The following is a 22,213-nucleotide window of genomic DNA, read 5'->3' as shown; positions in this document are numbered from 1 at the left end:
AAAGTGCTTGCTAAAGATGAGAGTGTTCAGTTCCCTTGAATAGTGTTGAGAGTTTGAACAAAGTGAAGATGGAATGATTACTTGTAGGTTTCATCACATGGAAGATGTCAAGGGCTTTTTGACAAGAGTATTGCCAGGACAGGGGCCACATTGGTGTAGTTTGAGGAGAGACTTGAAAGTCAGGAAGCGAAGACAGTGAAAGCACACAACTTCTTATCCCTGTAATGGAGATAGAGAAATTGGCAATAGATGGAGAGTGGCTTATGGTTTATGGAAGGGTTTTCTTTTTTAATGGGAGATTCTAGAGCATGTAACTGGTTTTTTGATATAAATGAACCAGGAAAGAAGAGTGATTTTAAGGGAGAGAAAAAAATCATTGTATTAGAAAAGTAATTAAGTAGATTGAGAGAAAATAGGGTCTAGAATATAAGTGGAAGAGTTGTCTTTTGCTAGGAACAGGGAAACTGCTTTCATTGAAACAGAGGAATACAAAGAACTCGGATGCTTATACTGGCAAGTTGATAAGTTTAGGGGACGGGGTGTCTTAAGTTAATTTAGATTGTCAGTATGATGGGTCAGTGGATGGTGCTGAAGATATTATAAAGAGGGATAGTTTGAAATAGCTATCTTGGTTTGTGAATGAACATAACTAGAGAAATGTAGGATGCCAGACAGAGCAAAATGCCCATTTGAGAATTAGGGTAATGAATTTAAAGTGGAACTTGTCCGGAAAGTTACATACTTTCTTCTAGCAATATTCAGATCTTGAATGCAGTATAGTTTTGTCAATATTTTCATTAAGTGTTGTAGTTTTAATGGGTAAGGGACCGGGAAGTCAATACGGTGATGCCTATGAACTGTCCTTACATAAAGAAGAAGGAGAGGAGTGAGGTAAGAACTGAGGAAACTGTAGTGTCACAGAAGGCAGGATCCTGGATTTCAAAAATCTGCTAAGTCCGTGTGTTGGGATTCTTTGTTCATCTCAGAGTGCTTTAATGAGTTGTAGTCAAGAGAAAAAGAACCTTGAAATAAAGACTTTGAAGGTATTGCAATTAGTAGAGTCAATAATATCAGATATTTTTCTGTGTCATTTTTATATGGATTAGGAGGTGGGGGGACTGAACATTGAATATTTTTAACACATAGAAAAAAAGATCCAGAAGCAGTAAAAGTGAGGGAATCCATTTGAAAAAAATGTATAAATAATTTAGAAAATAAAAAGAATGTACTCCTTTAAAATGGAGTCAGGAAGCCCTGAAGGGGGAGCTCTCACGTATTGCTACTTGCTGTAAGAAGCCTATCTCATATTTCCCAGTAGGAAGCAGCTTACTTTATGTACCCCAACCACAGGAAGGAAGAATTTCTCCTTTTCCAGTAACAGCCCAGCCAGTGAGAACTCAGTGAAACAGCCCCTCCCAGCTTCCTCTTTTCCCGTATAAATCAAGCCCCTCTCTTCTGTTTCTGGGTTTGTCTGTGCTTTGCTGTAGTTTGCTTGTCCTGAATTACCATTCGTCTGCTATTTCTGAATAAACTCATTTTGCTGGTAAGATGATTGATTTGATAGATGATAGATTAGATAGATAGATAGATAGATAGATAGATAGATAGATAGATAGCAAGAAAGTCAGTCCAGGACAAACAAGAATAGGGCTGGGGCAACTCAACACAATCACTGAAAGACAAGAATTCAGAAGGGCCATATTGTATGGCCTTTATTGTATCCCATAGTCCAGAAGTCCACATTAGAACATTCCTGGCCTGGTTATGAGTTTCTTCCTTGATACTCTGTGTGAGCAGAGGTCACTGTGAAAAGCAGACTGAGATTAGGGTGTGTAGCATAAACTAACAAATCCACTCGAAGAGCAAAACCAAAATCTCGGCCAGTGATGTAGGCATCAGAATAAACCTTCCACATTAACAAAGGAAAGGATAGCCTAGTTTCTTAAGCTCTCCATTGTTAATGTTGCCTCACTTTGGATCCCTTCTGATTGGCATGGTGCCTACCACATAATAGATGGAAAATAATGATTTGTTCAGGTATTAGAAGTTTGACAAGAAGCTCATCCTTGAAAAGAAAATAAATCATAACATTTAGGATTATACTTTTCAGGAAAAGTAGGAAACGTGTTTAACATTCTTCATTATAGTGACTTTAAAATTTTAATTAATTTTTTCCTGTCAGTTTAATTTTCTTCCCTGTCTTATCATATAATTATTTGCCTGTGCATGTTTTTTCTTTCTAGCCAATCTTGCTAAGGTATCTTATTTATATTTGATCTATTCCAATAAATTTTCTTAGTTCTTACTATAAAATTTTTACAAACTTTTTCAAGCTGTAGATAACTTTGGAAAGTATAGATAAACAAGAAGAAGGTAAAATTTGCTCATAAACTCATTTCCTAGAAGTAATCATTATCAGATTATCTTTTTTCTCAATTAATATCATATATTCTACCTGATAACCAGATTTTATCAGATAGTCTTATAACTTTATAATGTGGATATATTAAAATTTGTCAAACTCATCTGCTATTTAGGTGAGTGTTTATATTTTTTCTATTTTTTAATACTGTGAACATTTTTGTAGCTAAATTTTTGGTATATCGATGTTTATTTCCTTAGAGAAAAGTCCTAGAAATGGAAATACTGGATTAAAGAATATGAACATTTTAAAATAAGTATATATTTTCAAATTGCCTTCTTAGAAAAAAATGTACCTAGAAATGTTATTTGAAGTTTCATTTAAAGAAGCTTTAAGTGAATAAAATGCTAAGGAATTTAAAATTTACTCTCTAAGCATTGTGTACCTCCTGAGGTTTAAATCCAAGGCTTAGGAGACAGTTGGAAATCTTATGATAATTCACGCAAGAGATAATGAGGGTTTAAACAAGAAAAATCAGAGAGTAATAGATACGAAAGCTGTGGAAGTAAAAGCATGTGTTTTTAAATGTTTTTAATGGAGGTATAACTTACAGTAAAGTGCACAAGTCTTAAGTGAGAGATGTGATTAATTTTTATGTGCTATATACCCGTGAAAGCACTCAGATCAAGATACAGTACATTTGTAGTCCATGATTTCAAGCTATATTATAGAGCTACAGTTTATTAAAAACAGTATGCTATTGGCATAAAAACAGACACATAGATCATGATGGATCATCTCAGTAGAATAGAGAACCCAGAAATAAACCAACACATATATGGTCAATTAAAGGAGCTAAGAATATGTAATGCAGAGAAGACAGTGTCTTCAACAAATGAGTGGGGAAGACTAGGCAACCACATTGTAAAGAATGAAACTGAATTACTGATTGTACCATACATAAAAACTGACTCAAAATGTATTAAAGCCTTTAATCTAAGGCCTTTTGAAACATAAAAGTCCTAGAAGAAAATATAGGCAGTAATGTCCTTGACGTTGGTCTTGGTGATAAGTGTTTGGATCTGACTCCAAAAGCAAAGGAAACAAAAGCTAAGTAAACAAGTGGGACTACATCAAACTGAAAAGCTTCTGCGCAGCAAAGAAAATCATCAAAAGAATGAAAAGGCAGCCTACCAAATGAAATATTTGCAAACCACATATCTGATAAGGGATTAATATCCAAGATATGTAAAGAACTCATACAACTCAATAAGAGAAAGCCCAGTTCAGTTAAAAAAATGAGCAGAGGATCTAAGTAGACATTTTCTCAAAGAAAACATATGAAGAAGATGGCCAACAGACACATGAAAAGATGCTCAACATCACTAAACATCAGGGAAATAAAAATGAAATACAATGAGATATCACTCCACACTTGTTAAAATGGCTGTTATCGAAAAGACAAGAAACAAGTATTGCCAAGGACGTGGAGAAAAAGGAGCCCGTGTGTACTACTGGCGGGAATGTAAATTGGTGCAGCCACTATGGAAAAACAGTATAGATTCCTCAAAAAATTAAAAAAAGAACTACCAGCAGTTCCACTTGTGGGTATTTATTCAAAGGAAACGAAAACACTAATTCAAAAATATAAATATGCATCTCCATGTTCATTGCAGCATTATTTTTGGTAGTTAAGATACGGAAATAAGTGTCCAAATGGATAAATGGATACAGAAAGTGTGTGTGTGTGTGTATGCATACACACGCAGTGGAATACAGTCACCATTAAAAAAAAGAATGAAATCTTAAACATTTGCACCAACATAGATGGACCTTGAGGGCATTACACTAAGTGAAGTAAGTCAGAAAATAACAAATACCATATGATCTCACTTTTATCTGGAATTAAAAAACGATAATTAAGTTTACTAGCTATTGAGAATAGAATTGTGGTTATCAGAAGTGAGAGGTGGAGGTAGAGAAATGGCTGGAGGGGGTCAAAAATACAAACTTCCAATTATAAAATAGTGAAGGGCACCTGGGTGATGAGTGGGTTAAGCGTCTCTTGATTTTGGCTCAGGTCATGATCTCAGGGTCCTGGGATTGTGCCCCACATTAGTTCTGCACTCATTGGGGAGTCTGGGGATTTTTCTCTCCTCCTCCTTCTGCCTCTCCTGCTCACACACACACGCTCTATCTCTCTCTTAAATAAGTAAGTCGTAAGGATGTAGTGTAAAGCATGATGACTATAGTTAATAATACTGCTTTACATATTTGAAAGTTGCTAAGAGAATAAATCTTAAAAATGGTTATCACAAGAAAAAAAACTATTTGAAAAAACAAATACAATGAAATATATTGTTTTTATATATATAAACATTTGCAACTTTCCAGATTCTTTCATATCTCATTTTTGTCAGAATTTCTTGACAAGAGTAATCACTATTCTTTCTAACACCATAGGCCATTTTGCATGTTTTTAAACTTCCTCTGAAAGGAATTATGCCATGTACTCTTTAATGTCTGACTTCCTTCACCCAGTGATATTTATTCTTGTATATTGATCTTTGTTGTTATAATTATCAAGTTTATCTTTTTCATTTCAATGTTATGTTCCATTGTATAATTATACTCTGATTTACTTACATATGCAACAGTTGATAGAAATATGGGTTGTTTCTAATTTTGACCTATTATGAATGATGTTCTTGTATGTATTTTTTGGTGGACATTAGAATTTATTCCTTTTGGTACATATATAGACATATGAATAGGAGAATATCTACCATACATTTAACTTTAAAAATCCCAAACATTTTTCCGTTAGACCAGCTTTCACCAGCTGTGTAAAAGAGAATTGCTTTTCAGTTTTGAGAGTCAGCACTTGGTATCTTTATTCATTTTAGTTTCTATCATTTTGTTGGACATGTAGGCTTATGTTGTTGAAGCTTTAATTTGTATTTTTCTAATGACTAATGAAGGTTGAGTACCTTTTCATATATTTAGTGACCATTTGATATCCTTCTTCATGAAGTGTCTGTTCAAGGTTTTTGCCTAGTATTAAATTCAGGTGTCTATTTTTTTCTTATTGATGTATATAAATTGGATACAGATAATTGTGTTGTCTGTGGCTTGCATTTTTATTCTCATCTATGTTTGATGATAAAAGTTCACTTTAATGAAGTCAAATATATTATTTTTTTCTTGTCATGCTTAATGCATTTTGTGTTCTATTTAAGGAACCCTTGAAATTTCCACAGTAATGAACATGTCCTATAACAATTTCTTCAGGTGCTTTATTATTTTAGCTTTCATATTTAAGTCTTAATCTGTTTCAGATTAATTTTTGTATGGTTAAGGTACATCATTTTTTTCATATGAATACCCAGTTAACTGGACGCAACATCATTTATTTAAAAAATCATGTGTTACCCTCCTGTCCCCAGTGAATAACAGGAAATATGTGTGGATTTCCTTCTGAACCCTGTTCTGTTCTGTTGGTACAATTTTCTATCCCTGCATTAATACTATACTATGTCTTAATTCCTGTAGCATTATACTAAGTCTTTATTTCTGGTGGTGTAAAGATCCAGTGTTTTTGTTCTTCAGTTTTTCCCTCTTCTTTGTCTTTTATTCAGCTTGTCATATTCCATCAAAAAACCTGTTACTATTTTGATGGGAATTGCATGGACTCAAAAAACCAATTAAAGGAAGATTGTCACTTTAGCAATATTGAGTCTTCCAAACTATTGGTCTTTCCTGAAAACTATTAATTTTACGTTACATACTGCTTCAGCTGCATCACACATGTTTTTTGATAAGTTGTATCTCATTATTATATATCTCAAAATACTTTAGTTTCTAATTGTTATTCATTTACCCGTGAATCATTTAGAAATGTGTTGCTTAATATTAAATATTAAGAAGTTTGAGGGTACCTTACTGTTACTGAGTTCGAATTTAATTACACAGTGATGGGAAAACAAATGATTTTAATCTTAAGAAACCTGGTAATTGCCTTAGGACCCAAAGCAGGCTGTTTGTTAGATACATTCTATTTAAAATAATGTGTATTTTGCAGTTGCTGAATGTAGTGCTATCTATAGGTTATTTAAACAAAGTAGATTAATCATGTATTTCAGTTCTATATTTATAGATTTATTGTTGCTTATTCTATCAGTTTCTGAGAGACATGTTTAAACTATCAAATTATGGGATACCTGTCAGGCTTAGTAGAGCATGTGACTCTTAATCTCAGGCTCATGAGTTCAAGCCCTACATTGGACATGGAGCCTACTTTTAAAAAAGTTAAGTATAAATAAATAAAATAAACTATCAGGTGATTATGTTGAATTTCTACTTATTTTGAAGCAATGTTAAATAGTTAAATCTTTAGGATTACTGAATCCTTCTACTCCTATTATTATGAAATGGCTGTTGTTATCTTTTTTTATTACTGAAATTTTTTTTACTTTAGTTCCAGTACAGTTAACATACAGTGTAATATTAGTTCAGGTATCTAATTTAGTGACTTAGTACTTACATACAATACCCAGTGATCATCACATTGCCTATTTCATCCATATTTCATCCTAATCCCCATCCCCTCTGGGAACCATCAGTTCCCTATCATTAAGAATCTGTTTCTTGATTTGTCTCTCTCTTTTTTCCCTTTGTTCATTTGTTTTGTCTCTTATATTCTACCTACGGGTGGAAATCACATGGTATTTGTCTTTCTGTCACTGACTCCTTTCACTTAGTGTTATACTCTCTATATCTATCCATGTTGTTCTCTTTTTTATATTTCTTGCCTTAAAGTCTACTTAAATATCTTAGTGTTATAGCCTTTTTCATTTGTACTATCAACATATTTCTCTAGCATTCTTTTTTTTATTTTTTTAATTTTTTCTCCAGCATTCTATTATGAAATATTTCTAACATACTGCAAAGTCATAAGAACTTTACAACAAGCATCAGGTTGTGATTTTAGTGTCATGAGATCAAGCCCTGCATTGGGCTCAATGCAGTTAGCTTGAGATTCTCTCTCCCTCTCCCTCTTCCCTCCTGCTCATTCTCTCTCTCTCTCTCAAACAAATAAATAAGTCTTTTAAAAAAGAAATAAAGATGTGACTTTTTAAAGGGAACTGAAGTTTTTTAGTAGCACCCTTAGAAAACTACTTGATGGTTTCATGAACTGTCATTTGGGCACAAAAATTAAAATTGTTATGGTTTTGTTTCTTTATTACATCTCCAATTTCATAACAATTTTTTTCAGTTAATATTGTAGTGGATTTATATTTATTCTGAATTTTATCTTCGGAAACAAAAGTACATGCAAATAGATAGCTTATTTGCCCTGCTCACACAGATATTTCAAAGTGCTAGGACACTACTTATTCATTCATTCATTCTTTCATTTGATTATTTATTTTTGGACACTTTAAAATAAAACTTGCATTGTCAACATACTATATCAAAGAAGGCCTTCATTCTTCTTTTGAAAATGACTCTGACTGTGCTTGTACATATGCATACAGGTTTGTTTGATTAATTGCTACTTGACTCATCTGCCATAATACTAAGCTCTGAGATCACAAAAGATCAGATTCCCAAACCACTTCCCAGAATTAATTTAAATATTTAATGTCGATACTTTGAAAAATTCAGGGGAAAATTATTTCAATTGTTACTAGTAGCCTGTTTCAGTATTACAATCCCTTGAAAAAAAATTTATAGTTATATTTTAATTCATCATTAATATTATTTGTCCTATTGTGATAAATAATTGTAGTGATCTTATAAGTAGGTTAAAATATATAACAAAATATGCTATTATATTGTAATTTATCTGGAAACTTTTTCAATAAGTGTATCTATAAATGTAAGTGTATTACAGATTTTTATGAGTGTTTTGGTTTAGTGATCACTGGAAGTTAAGAATTTTTCCATTAATGTTTACTTTTTATTTGTTGACAGCTTTGATTTTATATAAAAGCCTACACACAGAAATAAAATATGCAAATACTAAATCTGCAGTTTGAGGAGTTTTGACAAATACATACAACATTTCCATAACCCAAGACAGTCTCTTATTTATTTCCCTCCCCTGCCAATCATCCCTTCTTCAGCTTCACCCAAACAACTTTCCTGACATTTTTAACCACAGATTTACTCTGCTTATTCTGGAAGTTCATACAAGTTCATACATACACATATTATACTGTGATAACATATTTGTGATATTTATCCTCTCTATATCAGTAATTTATTCCTTTTGTTGGTAAGTAATATTCCATTGTATTCCATATTTTACTTCTTATTCATTCTCCCATTGATGGACATCTGAACTTGTCCATTTTTTATCTAGTAAGATTAAGACGACTGTGAGAATTCTTGTACATGTCTTCTTGTGGACACACATTTTTATTCTCTTTATTAAGTAAGAGTGGAATTGCTGAGTCATATGGTTGGTAAGTATTTATTTCTAAAAGAAAATAAGCAAATAGTTTGCCAAAGTTGTTGTATCATTTTTCACTCTCAACAGTAATTTGTGGAAGTTCTGGTTACTCCATATACTCACCAACAATTGGTGTTGTCAGTGTTTCTAATTGTAGTTATTTTAGTATGTGTGTAGTGGTATATCATTTTGGTTTTAGTTTACATTTTCCAGTGACTAATGATGTTGACAGTCTTTCATGTGCTTCTTGGCCATTTATATATCTTTCTTTTTGAACATCTGTTCAAGTCTTTTAATTTAACTTTTAACTGGGTGATTTTACTTTTTATTATTGATTTGTAGGAGTTCATTGTATATTGTAGATGAAGTCTATTGTCAGATATATGTATTAAAAATGCTTTCTCAGTCTGTGTCTTGTGTATTCATTTTCTTAATTCTATATTTTGATGGACAACAACGTTAAATTTTAATAAAATTTAATGTATCAATTTTTTATTTTAAATTTTTATTTTAATTCCAGTTAACACACCGTGTTATTATGTTAGTTTCAGGTATACAACACAATGATTCAACAATTTCATACATCACCTGGTGCTAATCATGAAAAGCATACTCCTTAATCCCCATCACTTATTTAACCCACCCCCCTAGGCCCCTACCCTCTGATGTAACCATCAGTTTGCTCTGTATAATTTAGAGTCCGTTTCTTGATTTGTTTCTCTCTTTTTTTTTGTCCCCTTTTTTCTTGTTTGTTTTGTTTCTTAAATTCCACATGAGAGTAAAATCACACAATATTTGTCTTTCTCTGACATTTTGCTTAGCATTTTACTCTAGCTCCATCCACATCATTCCAAAGAGGAAGATTTCATTCTATATTATGGCGAATGATATTCTATTGTGTGTGTGTGTATACGCACACACATATATATACATATGCCAGCTCTTTATCCATCAATCAGTGGACACTTGGGCTGCTTCCATATCTTGGCTATTGCAAATAATGCTGCTGCAAACACAGAGGGGCAGGTATCCCTTTGAATTAGTGTTTTTGTATTCTTTGAGTAAATACACAGTAGTGTGATTGCTGGATCATAGGTAATTTGGGAGGAACCTCCATACTGTTTTCTAGAGTGGCTGCACCAAGTTTGCATTCCTACCAATAATGCAGTGTTCTTTTTTTCTCTGCATCCTCACCCAACACCTGTTGTTCCTTGTGTTATTGATTTTTGTCATTCTGACAGATGTGAGATAATATCTCATTGTAGTTTTGATTTGCATTTCCCTGATGACAAGTGATGATGAACATGTTTTCATGTGTCTGTTGGCATCTGAATGTCCTCTTTGGAGAAATATCTGTTCATGGCTGCTGCCCGTTTTTAATTGGATTATTTGTTTTGCGATGTTGAGTTATATAACTTCTTTATATGTTTTAGATATTAACCCTTTATCAGATATGTCATTTGCAGATATCTTCCCCCATTCTGTAGGTTGCCTTTTAGTTTGGTTAATTGTCTCCTCCACTGTGCAGAAGTTCCTTATTTTGATGTAGTCCCAATAGTTTATTTTTGCTTTTGTTTCCCTTGGATGAGGAGACAGAATTCAAAATGTATTAAAGATCTTAATGCGAAACCTGAAACCGTAAAAATAATGTATCAGTTTTTAAATATACCTTGTCTAAGAAATCTTTTTTACCCCATGATTGCAAAGACATTTTTCTATGTTTTCCTCTATAAGTTTTATTGTTTAGTTTTCACTTTAAATCTGTGATTTACTTTGGGTTAACTATTGTGTATGGTATATTGTATATTGTGTATGTTGTATAAAGATTGTGGTTCACTTTCTTAACAGGTTAAAATTGAGTTGTTCTAGCACTGTTTATTGAAAAGGTGAGGTTTTCTTCCTCATCAAATTTCTTCCTTTCAAATGTCATTTTTTGCAAGTTAGTTGGCCGTATCGGTATACGTTTGTTTATGGACCTGCTATACTATTTTAAAGATCTCTTTGTGTATCCTTACAGCAATGCCACAATGCATTGATTGCTGTAACTTTTGATATCAGGCATTAGAAGTCTTTTTGATGTTCTTTTTAAAGCCTATTTTAGGGGGCACCTGGGTGGCTCAGTGGTTGAGCATCTGCCTTTGGCTCAGGTTGTCATCCCAGGGTCCTGAGATGGATACTGCATCGGGTTTCCTGCAGGGAGCCTGATTCTCCCTCTGCCTATGTCTCTGCCTCTCTGTTTCTCTCGTTTCTCTCATTTCTCTCATGAATTAATAAATAACATCTTTTTAAGTTTATTTTAGTTATTATAGGCTTTTTACATTTTCCTTTAAATATTAAAATCAGATACTCAATTTTCATAAAAAGCCAGGTAAGATTATGATTAGATTATGTTGAAGTTTTAAATCATTGGAATGGAGGGAGATCGACATTTTAACAATTTTTAATTTTTCAATCTGTAGTACTTTTCATAATCTTAGTACTAATAAATGGACAACATAGTTAAATTGTAAGAATCTTAAAATTTCATTTGTTTCATTTATTTCACTTTATGGTATTTTCTTTCACTTGAATAGGTTTTAGCATTTTCTTTCTTTTCCTCTTCTTTCCTCCCTCCCTCTTCCTTTTTTTTTCTTTTCTAATACACATTTCTTGTTTAATTCAGTTCTCCTTTATCTGAATATATCTTTATTTCACTCTCATCCTTGAAGGGTATATTCACTAGATATAAATGGATATAATGTTTTAAGAGATATCCTAAGGGATCTTTATTCCATATACACTCTTCTTTACCCTCACTATATAGTAGCAACTCAGTTACCCCGTGGAAGTCTGTATCACTTACTCCAGCAAGTACAGTAACACCTTTCCTTACATATTGATTCAGAGGTATGAGAAGCCTTAAGCAGCCAGGTGGCAGTTTCAACTTTGAGTTTAATGGAATTCTTGTTATGTCTCCAAGTGAAAATTTTTCTCCCATTTGACCTAATCCCTATCACTACCTTCAAACATATAATAAAAATGAATTACCAAAAAATGAAAAAGTAAATAGACCTGCAAAATTCAACCATACTTTTTTTTTGTTATTGAGTTCAAACAGCCATGAAATTACTCTGAATTTTGAAAAAAAATATTTAATTGCTGCCTCTGAATTTTAGTACTACCTTCATGGCACTATCAGTTTCAGACCAGTACTAGCCCCTGGATCACACATTCTAAATGGATAACAGAAATTTTAAAAATTGAAAGGATTGTTTAATGGATTAGTAGGCTGGAAATGATGGTTGGGAACCAGGAAAAATGTTAAGTCTCTTCCTCTTGCCTCTGAAGTAACAGTATGTAAAAAAAGAAAAAAAGTATACACTCTACTAAGGAGGGTTCTGAGAGAAGCATCACTGGAAGTAGGGTGGGTTTTATATTGAACTGAGATAATAGAGGGATTAAGTTTAAAATTGTAATGGAAGTATCGTGGTAATGAAAAAGTACCTCCCAGAGCCACAGATATCAGAACTACAAGGAGGATAGCTAAGAGAGTTAAGCCAACAGAAAAGTAAGAGTTCTCATTGATTTTAGCGAGTTGACCTAGTAGACTGTTTTTCACTGATATTGTTCTTAATCTAATCACTGCTTTTGGATAATATCCCTAGCCTTGCATATACACATCAGTAAAAACAATTAAAAGCACATTTATAAATTAAAAGAAAAAAATGGATGTAATTGATTGACTTCACTGAAAAACATTCCTGAGAAATGTCCCAAGTTTCCAAAACTTTTGTTACAATATTTAATAAATCAGTCCACAGGTATTTACTGGTTTCCTATGGAGAACACTAGTTATCATATTTACATATTCAAAGGTAATTAAAGCCTTATTTCTCAAAAGAATATTCAAGTTGTTGATACTTTTATTTGTCATAGAAGTTTTTCATTTTTCTCCTGTTGTAATTTTAGAAGTTGGAGCGGCTTCTGTTAGGATTTTAAAATGTTTGAGCAATGCATTTTATACAAGAATATTAAGAATGAACACTTAAGTAATTGACAGCTCTAGTGAGATTACAACATTTATAACAGCAAACAAAGTTTGCAAGCCAAGAGGCACCTGTAATTCTAGGAATGCAATAACTGAAAAAGAGCTTAATAAACTATTAAACTGTGGCTATCATCCAGTGACTACTATTTCCTGAACTCTGCTTTGTGTTTTACAATAGTATAAGAAGCATCCCTGTCCTTTTGTGCAATAACTGCCAACTTAACATTTAGGTTATACTGTTGTTTGTTTATGGATTTTGAGAAAATCCATTGAAGTTTACTTAAGAACCAACTCATTACAATGGTATTATTTACTGAATTTTGTTTTCCTGACTATTAGCTAACTACAGGGTTTGGCATTACAAGGTTATAACTGTACAAAATGGATCAAAATACCACATCCTAGCTGTGGCATTAGCTAGAGAAGTAAAGTCATCATCTTAGAAATAAATATCTTCATAGCACTGAAGAGATTAAAGAAAATAAGCTTAAATAAGACACTCTTTTATGTGGTAATTTTATAATCTTATATTAATTATTTTAGTTATAAAATATTGTTATAATTTTAATTACTTCCCAAACTACATTAAACTACAGAAATTCAATGCTTTTCTGATATAATTCATATCAAAGCAAAAATGTAGAACAGTTATAGGACCTTTATTATAAAATTGAAGAGGAAGTGTTCCTAATAAATTCCGAGTTTTAAACTCCTAGAATGGTGTAATCTCAGATCTATTTAAGACTTTCAGTGACCATCCTGATCATCTGGAAACTACCAAGTATTCTTAAATTTTATACAAACATATTTATAATTCAACTTTAATTTACTGAGTATAATTATTAATTCATATAATTTGTAATTAACAGGTTATACATTAGATGTGAGATAATCCTGGTGTTCAGATTATCATTGTTTTTGTTAGACCCTAGCATATTGAGATTGAGAAGATGTGGGCATACCTCTTTCCAGAACTATAGCTACTGCTGAAATCAAGGGACTATGGTGGCGTTTATTTGGGGCCCTACTTTTTTTTTTTTTTTGGCAGTCTATTTAGGTTACTTCCTTGGATTTATCATCTTAACCTTCCCTTCTTTTGCTCCCAGAACAAGGTGCCATAATACATGGCTAGAGAATTAGCTGAGATGCTAGGAAGGAGAAATCAGAGAGGGGTGATAAGTGATAACTTAGTGTTGACTGTGTTTTGTGTTCAGGGAAGTGTTAGTTGCATTTAAAAGGCTAAAATGGAACTGATATAAATGAAACATTGAGTTTTTTAAGCTCTTTTAGTTCTTTGTGTTATTACAAGCTCAGATCTTAGGAACTGTTTCTAAATGTGTTATAATTAAAATCTGAAAATGGTGTTTTAATAACTCTTTGTTAGACTACATCTGATAGGTTAGCAGTCCTTAGTTGTTAGATGCTATGTAATTAAACACTATTGCTAATTTACTTTTAATTTCCTCATAATTTATTTTTTAAAGATTTTATTTATTCATGAGAGACACAGAGAGAAAGGCAGAGACACAAGCAGAGGGAGAAGCAGGTTCCCCACAAGTAGCCCAATGTGGGACTCAATCCCAGACCCCAGGATCATGCCTGAGCCAAAGGCAGATGCTCAACTGCTGAGCCACCCAGGCGTCCCTCCTCATAATTTATTATCACTAATATTGTGGCACACCCTGGAAGAAAATTTCACTGCCAGGGAAGTGTTTAGGAATTTGGAGACATAATTTCATTTTCTATTAATTCTAGAAATTTAAGTTTACGAATATTAGAAAAGTTATATTGAAAGTTATAGGAAATTGGAAAGGAAAAATTTTTCATTGGGGTTAAGTCAGTTTCAAATAAATGAAACTTATCATTCAGCTTCTGTATTAGAGCAGCTTTTCTCTCAGTAGGAAAAAAAGATTGCTTTTTTTGTCTTGAAAAACCATAGAAGCTTCTTGCTGGGACAAAATATTACTAATCTTGCCATGTGTCAAAAAACAATTATATAATTGGAAAAAATACGTGAACAACAGGCTGCACAGGAATTCAGAGAGTGAACTCAGTGGTTCCCCTGGCGTTATGCCTACAGTCACTCTTCATGACTCAGTAAGGTAAAGCTCAAGCAGAGTAGTGGTCTTGCTGCATTAAAGAAGAAACTTAGGTCTATGTATTTGAGGGATGCTTGGGTGGCTCTACCTATGTCTCTACTTCTCTCTGTGTGTCTCTCACAAGTAAATAAAATATTCTTTTAAAAAGTCTAGGTATTTGAAGCACCTGAAATTTGCAGATGATTTTTTTAAATTAATTAATTAATTAATTAATTAATTATTCATTCATGAGACACACACACAGAGGCAGAGACACAGGTAGAGGGAGAAGCAGGCTCCATTCAGGGAGCCTGACATGGGACTTGATCCTGAGACTCCAGGATTAGGCCCTGGGCTGAAGACGGCACTAAACTGCTGGGCCACCTGGGCTGCCCTGCAGATGATTTAAATGAGAGGTAACTGCATATGTTAGGTGTCTTACCATGGACCATCCACAATGTCTAGCATATAACTACAAATACTAGAGGCAGGAAAATGTGAGCCGTAACCTAAAGAAGATGTAGTCAATAGAAGCAAATCTTGAGATAATTCAATCTGTTTGAAATTGCAAAGTACTTTAAAATATCCATTTTATATTCTTCAAAGACTGAAAGGAAAGATGATCCTAATGAGTGAACTGGTGGGAAATATCATCAAGGAAACAAACTCTAGAAAGAACCTAATTGTAAAAATTGCAACATCTGAAGTGAAAAATTTGGTGGACAAACATAGTGGTTTATAGACTGTACAATAAAAGGTTAGTGAACTTGAAGACTAATTAATAGAAATTACCCAACCTGAAGTAAGGAGGAAAAAATTTAAAAAAAAAAAAAACACAACCTTAATGATCTGTGAAACAATATCAAGCAGTCTAACAGAAGTACAATTGGAGTACTTAAGAGAGAAAAGTGAGGCGGAATAAATATTTGAAAAAAATTTCTGAAGGCTTTAAAAATTTGGTAAAAACGAGCTTATAGGAGCACCAGGGTGGTGCAGTTGGTTAAGTGTGCAACTCTTGGTTTCAGATTGGGTCGTGGTTTCATGGTAGTTAGATCAAGCTCTGAGTCAAGTTCTGCACCTAGCACAGAGTCTGCTTAAAGTTCTGTCTCCCTCACCCTTTCCCCTCCCACTTATGTGCTTGTGCACATGGGCACTCTGTCTCTCTTTCTCTCTCCCTATCTCCCTCCCCCCTCCCTAAAATAAATTAATTTAAAAACAAAAAAGCTAATAGATCAAGAAGTTCAGTGTACACCAGGAAGAATAAATACAAAGAAGATTCCACCCAAGTTCATTAGAATCAAACTAATGAAAAGCAATATAATGAGAAAAATCTTGAAAGCACCTAAAAGGATGGGAACTGATACATACTTGGTACACTTCTGTGAGTGATGACTGACTTCCTATCAGAAATAATGAATGTGAGGAGACAATAGCCAAAAACTTTAAAGGAATGTAATGAACAAAAAAAACTGTCAACCCGGAAATATATATATATATATATATATATATATATATATATATATATATATATATATATATATAGTGAAAATATTCTTTTTTTTAAAGATTTATTTATTTATTTGTGAAAGACACACACACACAGAGAGAGAGAGAGAGAGAGAGGAGGCAGTGGGAGAAGCAGGCTCCATGCAGGGAGCCTGATGTGGGACTCCATCCCTGGACCCCAGGGTCACACCCTGGGCTGAAGGCGGCTCTAAACCGCTGAGCCACCTGGGCCGCCCTGAAAATATTCTTCAAAAATTCAAATGTAGTAAAACTATTTCACAGATAAGTGAAAGATGAAACAGTTGAACTCTAGTAGATGTGTACTACATAAATACACTACTAAAGTGAGTTTTTCCAATTCAGTGGAAATGACATCCAATAGAAAATTTAACTACAGAAATTAATGAAGAGGCTCAAAAGTGGGAAATAGTTTTGTAAATAGAAAAGCTATCTTTTTTTATCTTCTCATTTATATAACAGTTTGCTTAAAATTTAATAGTTAAGAAAGGGCAAAACAAATGGAATTTCACTGTTGGTTAGTTCTTATATTTTAAATGAAGTGGTAAAACATTAACTCTAAGGAAACTTTTACAAACTGAGGGAGGATATATGATTTATTAATTCCTGGACCAACCACAAGAAGATATAAAATGTCATCTGAAAAAGCAATATAAGAATTGAAATTAAATACTAAAGTATATTTGATTAACCCAAAGAAAGTAGTAAAGGAAGAACAACAGAATCTAAACAACACATAATTTTGTAAACCTAAATCCAACCATATAAACAATTGTAAGAAAATAAACTAAGTACTCCAATTAAAAATAGATATTGTGACACATTAAAGGCAACAAATGGTCAGGACCCAATTTTACACAGTTTGTAAGTAATATATTTGAAACAGATACAGATAAATGGAAGTAAAGGGATGCAAAGAAATACAAACTAGAACATGAGAAAGGTGCTGTGCCTGTATTAGTATCAGATGAAGTAGGCTTAAAATCATAGTATCACCAGAGATAGAAAGACATTTCATTTGGAAAACATAACAAACCTCAATATTTATGTACATAATAACAACTTCAAAATACAGGAAGCAAAAACTAACAACTAAAAGAATAAATATACCATTTGGCAATCACAGTTGGAAATGCCATTACTGTTCTAATAGGACTAGACAAAATCATTAATATTGTGGAAGGCTTAACTTTTTATTCACTTTGATCTGCCTAAAATATAAAACAATCAATAAATGTAGGGGTGCCTGGATGGCTCAGTCAATTAACTGTTCCACTCTTGATTTCAGCTCACTTCATGATCTCAGGGTTGTGAGACTGAGCTCCAAGCAAGGCGCCCTAGAAAGTCTCCTTGAGATTCTCTCCAACTCCCTATGCACTTTCTTCTGCTCACTGTCTTATCTCTCAAATGAATGAATAAATCTTAAATAAATAAAAATAAAACCTGCAGAGTATACATTCTCAAATTCTTAAGGAAAAGTAAAAACTATATGCTGGACTGGACCTTGAACTATTTTGTGATAAATTTGCAAAGATTAAAATCATAAAGAGTGTTATTTCCTGTTCACGAGGGAATGAAATAAATTAAAAATAAGATCTAGAATATCTTAAGTATTTGGAAATGAAATAGTGCCCTTTTAATTAATCCAAGTAGAGAAAAGGAAATTAGAAAAATACTACAAATTTAAAATTATGAGATAATATGTATCAATATTTGTGAGATACAGCTAAAGCAGTCTTCCAGAGATGTTTATATCATTTTAGATGTTTACATTAGGAAGAAGAAACATCCATAATCAATTAATTAAATTTCCATCTTAAGGATGAAAGGATGAGCAAACTAAAAAAATAGAACAATAAAATATGAAGTGCAGAGATAAATATAAAAGACAATAGAGAAAAGTAAGTCAAAGGTGAGTTTTTTATGAAGGTAGTCAAATGTATGAGCCCTGGTAAAACTGAACAAGGAAATAAGTCAGAGAAAGACAAATACCATGTGACTTCACTCATATGTGGAATCTCAGAAACAAAACAAATGAGCATAAGGAAAAGGAGAGGAGGTAAACCAAGAAACAGACTCTTAATGATAGAGAACAAACAGGAGAGGAGGTTGTGGGGGTGTTAAATAGGTGATGGGGATAAAGGAGTGCACTTGTGATGATTACCAAATGTTGTAATCATTAAGTGTTAAATCACCAAATTGTGCAGCTGAAGCTAATATTGCCCTGTATGTTAACTAACTGGAACTTTTATAAAAACTTTTAGAAAACTGAACAAGAAAACCCAAATTAGTAATATCAAGAATGAATGAAAGTACAAATTCCACATTTATTAAAAGATAACAGTAGTATGGATAATTTCATGCTAATGCATTTGATGACTTAGATGAAATGGACAAATTTGCTAAGAAACACAACTTAGACCAAAATTATTTATTCAGTATTTCTATTCTTGTATAAGTTTTGAAAAGTTTTTTCAAGATCTGTCCATTTCATCTAGGTTATAAGACTTTTAAATCAACAACCCAGCCTTTTTCCAGGCTGCCAGGAAGATGGGCGTGCCTACCAAAAGCAGCCAACCATCTTTCAAAATAAGAAGAGCGTCCTGCTTGGAGAAACTGGCAAGGAGAAGCTCCCGCGGTACTACAAAAACATCAGCCTGGGCTTCAAGATGCCCAAGGAGGCCATTGAGGGCACCTATATTGACAAGAAATGCCCCTTTACTGGCAATGTCTCCATCCGAGGGCGGATTTTGTCTGGTGTGGTGACCAAAATGAAGATGCAGAGGACTATTGTCATCCGCGGAGACTATCTCCACTACATCCGAAAGTACAACCGCTTTGAGAAACGCCACAAGAACACGTAGGTGCACTTGTCTCCTTGCTTCAGGGATGTCCAGATCGGCGACATTGTCACAGTGGGTGAGTGACGGCCCTTGAGCAAGACTGTGCGTTTCAACGTGCTCAGAGTCGCGAAAGCTGCTAGCACGAAGAAGCAGTTCCAGAAGTTCTGAGACAAGACTTCTGTCTACACCCTTGAAGAAAGTAAAACTATTTTCCCAGTCAAAAAAAAAAAAAAAATCAACCCAGTTTTAAAAATCTAATGGAAATACAAATGATGTATAGTACTCAATATAGTTTTGTGAAATCAGAATTTAGAGCATTCATACTACCTGATTTCAAGACCTAAAAACTACAATAATCAAAACTGAGTCTTGCACATATACAAATCAATGGGACAGTGTAGAGAGCCCAAAAATAGATCTACTCATATATAATCACAGGTGAGGTTTTTTTGCATTTTAATAGCTTTATTGAGATTCACATGCCATTCACACATTTACTATACAGTTCAGTACTTTTTATTGTTTTGTAGAGTTGTGCATTCCCACAATTTTAGAATATTTTAATTGCAAAAGAAACCCTGTACCCACTAATAGTCACTTCTATTCATTCCGCCAGAAATACTCCTCCCCCAGGCCTGTGCAACTAGTAATCTGCCATCTGTCCCAATAGATAGCATGCCTATTCTGGACATTTTATATAATGGCATCGTAGAAGTGGTTTTTGTGAGTAGCTTCCTTCACTTTAAATTTATTTAAAGTTCATCTATGTGGTAACATGTATTAGTACTTTTATTGCCAAATCGATACTTTTGCCAAATAATAATTTTATGGATATGCCACATTTTGTTTTATTCATTGGTCAGTTGATAGATATTTGAGTTGTTTCTACTTTGTAGTTATTGTGAGTAATGATACCATGAACATCCATTTACAACTTTTTGTGTGGATATATATATTTACTTTTCTTTTGGGCATATATGTGGCAGTGGAATTTTTGGGTCATGTGGTAATTCTTATGTGTGGCATTTTTAGTTTTTTTTTAAGATTTTACTTATTTATTCATGAGAGACGCAGACACAGGCAGAGACACCGGTAGAGGGAGAAGCAGACTCCCTGCTGGAAGCCCGATTCCAGACTCAGTCCTGGGGCCCAGGATCATGCCCTGAGTGCAAGGTAGATGGTCAACCACTGAAGCCACCCAAGGCATTCCCTCTTTATGTGTGACATTTTGATGAGCTACCATTTTGTCTTTTGTTCTGGCTTATTTCACTTAATGTAATGTCAGTGTTGTAGGATGAGTCAGAATTTCTTTCCATTTTAAAGCTGAACAATATTTCATTGATAATATATACCACATTGTGTTTATCCATCAGTGGACACTTGGGTTATCTCTGCCTATGGTTATTGTGGAAACGCTGGTAGGAACAAGTGTGTACAAATATATCTTGAGATATTTTTCTTTTGAGTGTATACCCAAAAGTGTAATTGCTGCATCATATGATAATTATGTTTTCACTTTTTTGAGGAACTACAGTACTATTATCCACAATGGCTGCACCACTTTATATTCTTATGAACAGTACACAAGGCTTCCTGTTTCTCCACATCCTCAGCAAAACTTGTTATTTTCTGTTTGTTTTATAATAGCCAATCTAATGAGTGTGAGATAGTATCTTATTGTGGTTTTGGTCAGAATTTCTGTAATGATTACTGAAGGCAAATATTTTTACATATATATATATTACTATATATGTATATTGGCCATTTGTATGATCTGTGGAGAAATGTCTGTTCATAATATTTGCACATTTATTAATCAAGTATATTTTTTATTTTTGAGTTATAGGAGTCCTTGATATATTCTACATGTTAACCTCTTATTAAATAGATGATTTACTGATATTTTCATTTGGTCTAGTCTGTTGTTTGAATTCTTTGATACACAATATTTTTAATTTTTATATAGTCCAATTTATCTATTTTGTCTTTTGTTGCCTGTGTTTTTGATATCATATCCAGGAAATTACTGCCAAATTAATGTCATGAAGCCTTTCCCTCATATTTTTGTTTAAGAATTGTGTAATTTTAGCTCTTAGTTTTATTTAGGTATTTGATCCATTTTGAGTTAACTTTTGTATACAGTGTAAGTGTTGAACCTCATTGTTTTCCATGAGATTACCCAGTCTTCCCAGTATCATTTCTTGAAAAAAAATAACTGTCCTTTCCTTCAGGGAATGGTCTTTACCCCCTTATGATAAATTATTTGACCATATATACAGTGTTTTATTCCTGGACTTTCTATTCTGTTCTATGGTCCACATGTCTGTCTTTATGCCAGTACCACATTCTTTTGATTGTTGTTGCTTTGTGTGAGTTTTGAAATCAGCAGATGTAAAAACTGTTATGTCTTATTAGTGAATTGACCCTTTTATCAGTATAAAGTGTCCTTTTTTGTAACAATTTTTGACTTAAATCTTTGCCTAATGTTATTATAGCCCTCCTGCTCTTTTTTGGCTCTTATTTGCATTAATATCTTTTTTCTATCTGTTCACTTTAAGCCTTTGTATGTCCTTAGATGGAAAGTGAGTCTCTTGCAGACCACACATAGTTGGATCTGTTTTGTTTTGTTATTTTAATTCATTCTGCCCATGTATGTCTTTTGATTCAGGAATTTAGTTCAGTTACCTTTAAAGTAATTACTGATAGGGACATACTGTTGCTATTTTGTTCGTTGTTCTCTATAGGACTTAGAATGTCTTCAATCTGTTTCCTCTCTTACCAACCTGCCTTTGTTTTCAGTTGATATTTCTATAGTGATTTGCTTTCATTTGCTTTTCATTCTTTTTGTGTATAATTTTATAGGTACTTTCTTTGTAGTTTGCCAGGGGATTATGTAAACTATCCTAAAAGTTATAGCAGTTT

The 22,213-nt window shown here is 33.2% G+C and overlaps 1 protein-coding gene and 1 pseudogene across 7 annotated transcripts in view; both read left to right on the top strand.

Moving 5' to 3' along the window:
• Window positions 1-22,213, top strand: part of MIPOL1 (mirror-image polydactyly 1) — a 321,422-nt gene that overhangs the window by 107,409 nt on the left and 191,800 nt on the right. The window lies entirely within an intron of this gene.
• LOC129499548 (40S ribosomal protein S11-like) lies at window positions 847-19,459 on the top strand (annotated as a pseudogene).

Source organism: Nyctereutes procyonoides, unplaced genomic scaffold (genome assembly GCF_905146905.1).
Source record: "Nyctereutes procyonoides isolate TBG_1078 unplaced genomic scaffold, NYPRO_anot_genome, whole genome shotgun sequence".
Lineage (NCBI taxonomy): Eukaryota > Metazoa > Chordata > Mammalia > Carnivora > Canidae > Nyctereutes > Nyctereutes procyonoides.
Note: the sequence above shows the minus strand (reverse complement) of the source record. Positions and strands in the feature narration are given on the sequence as shown.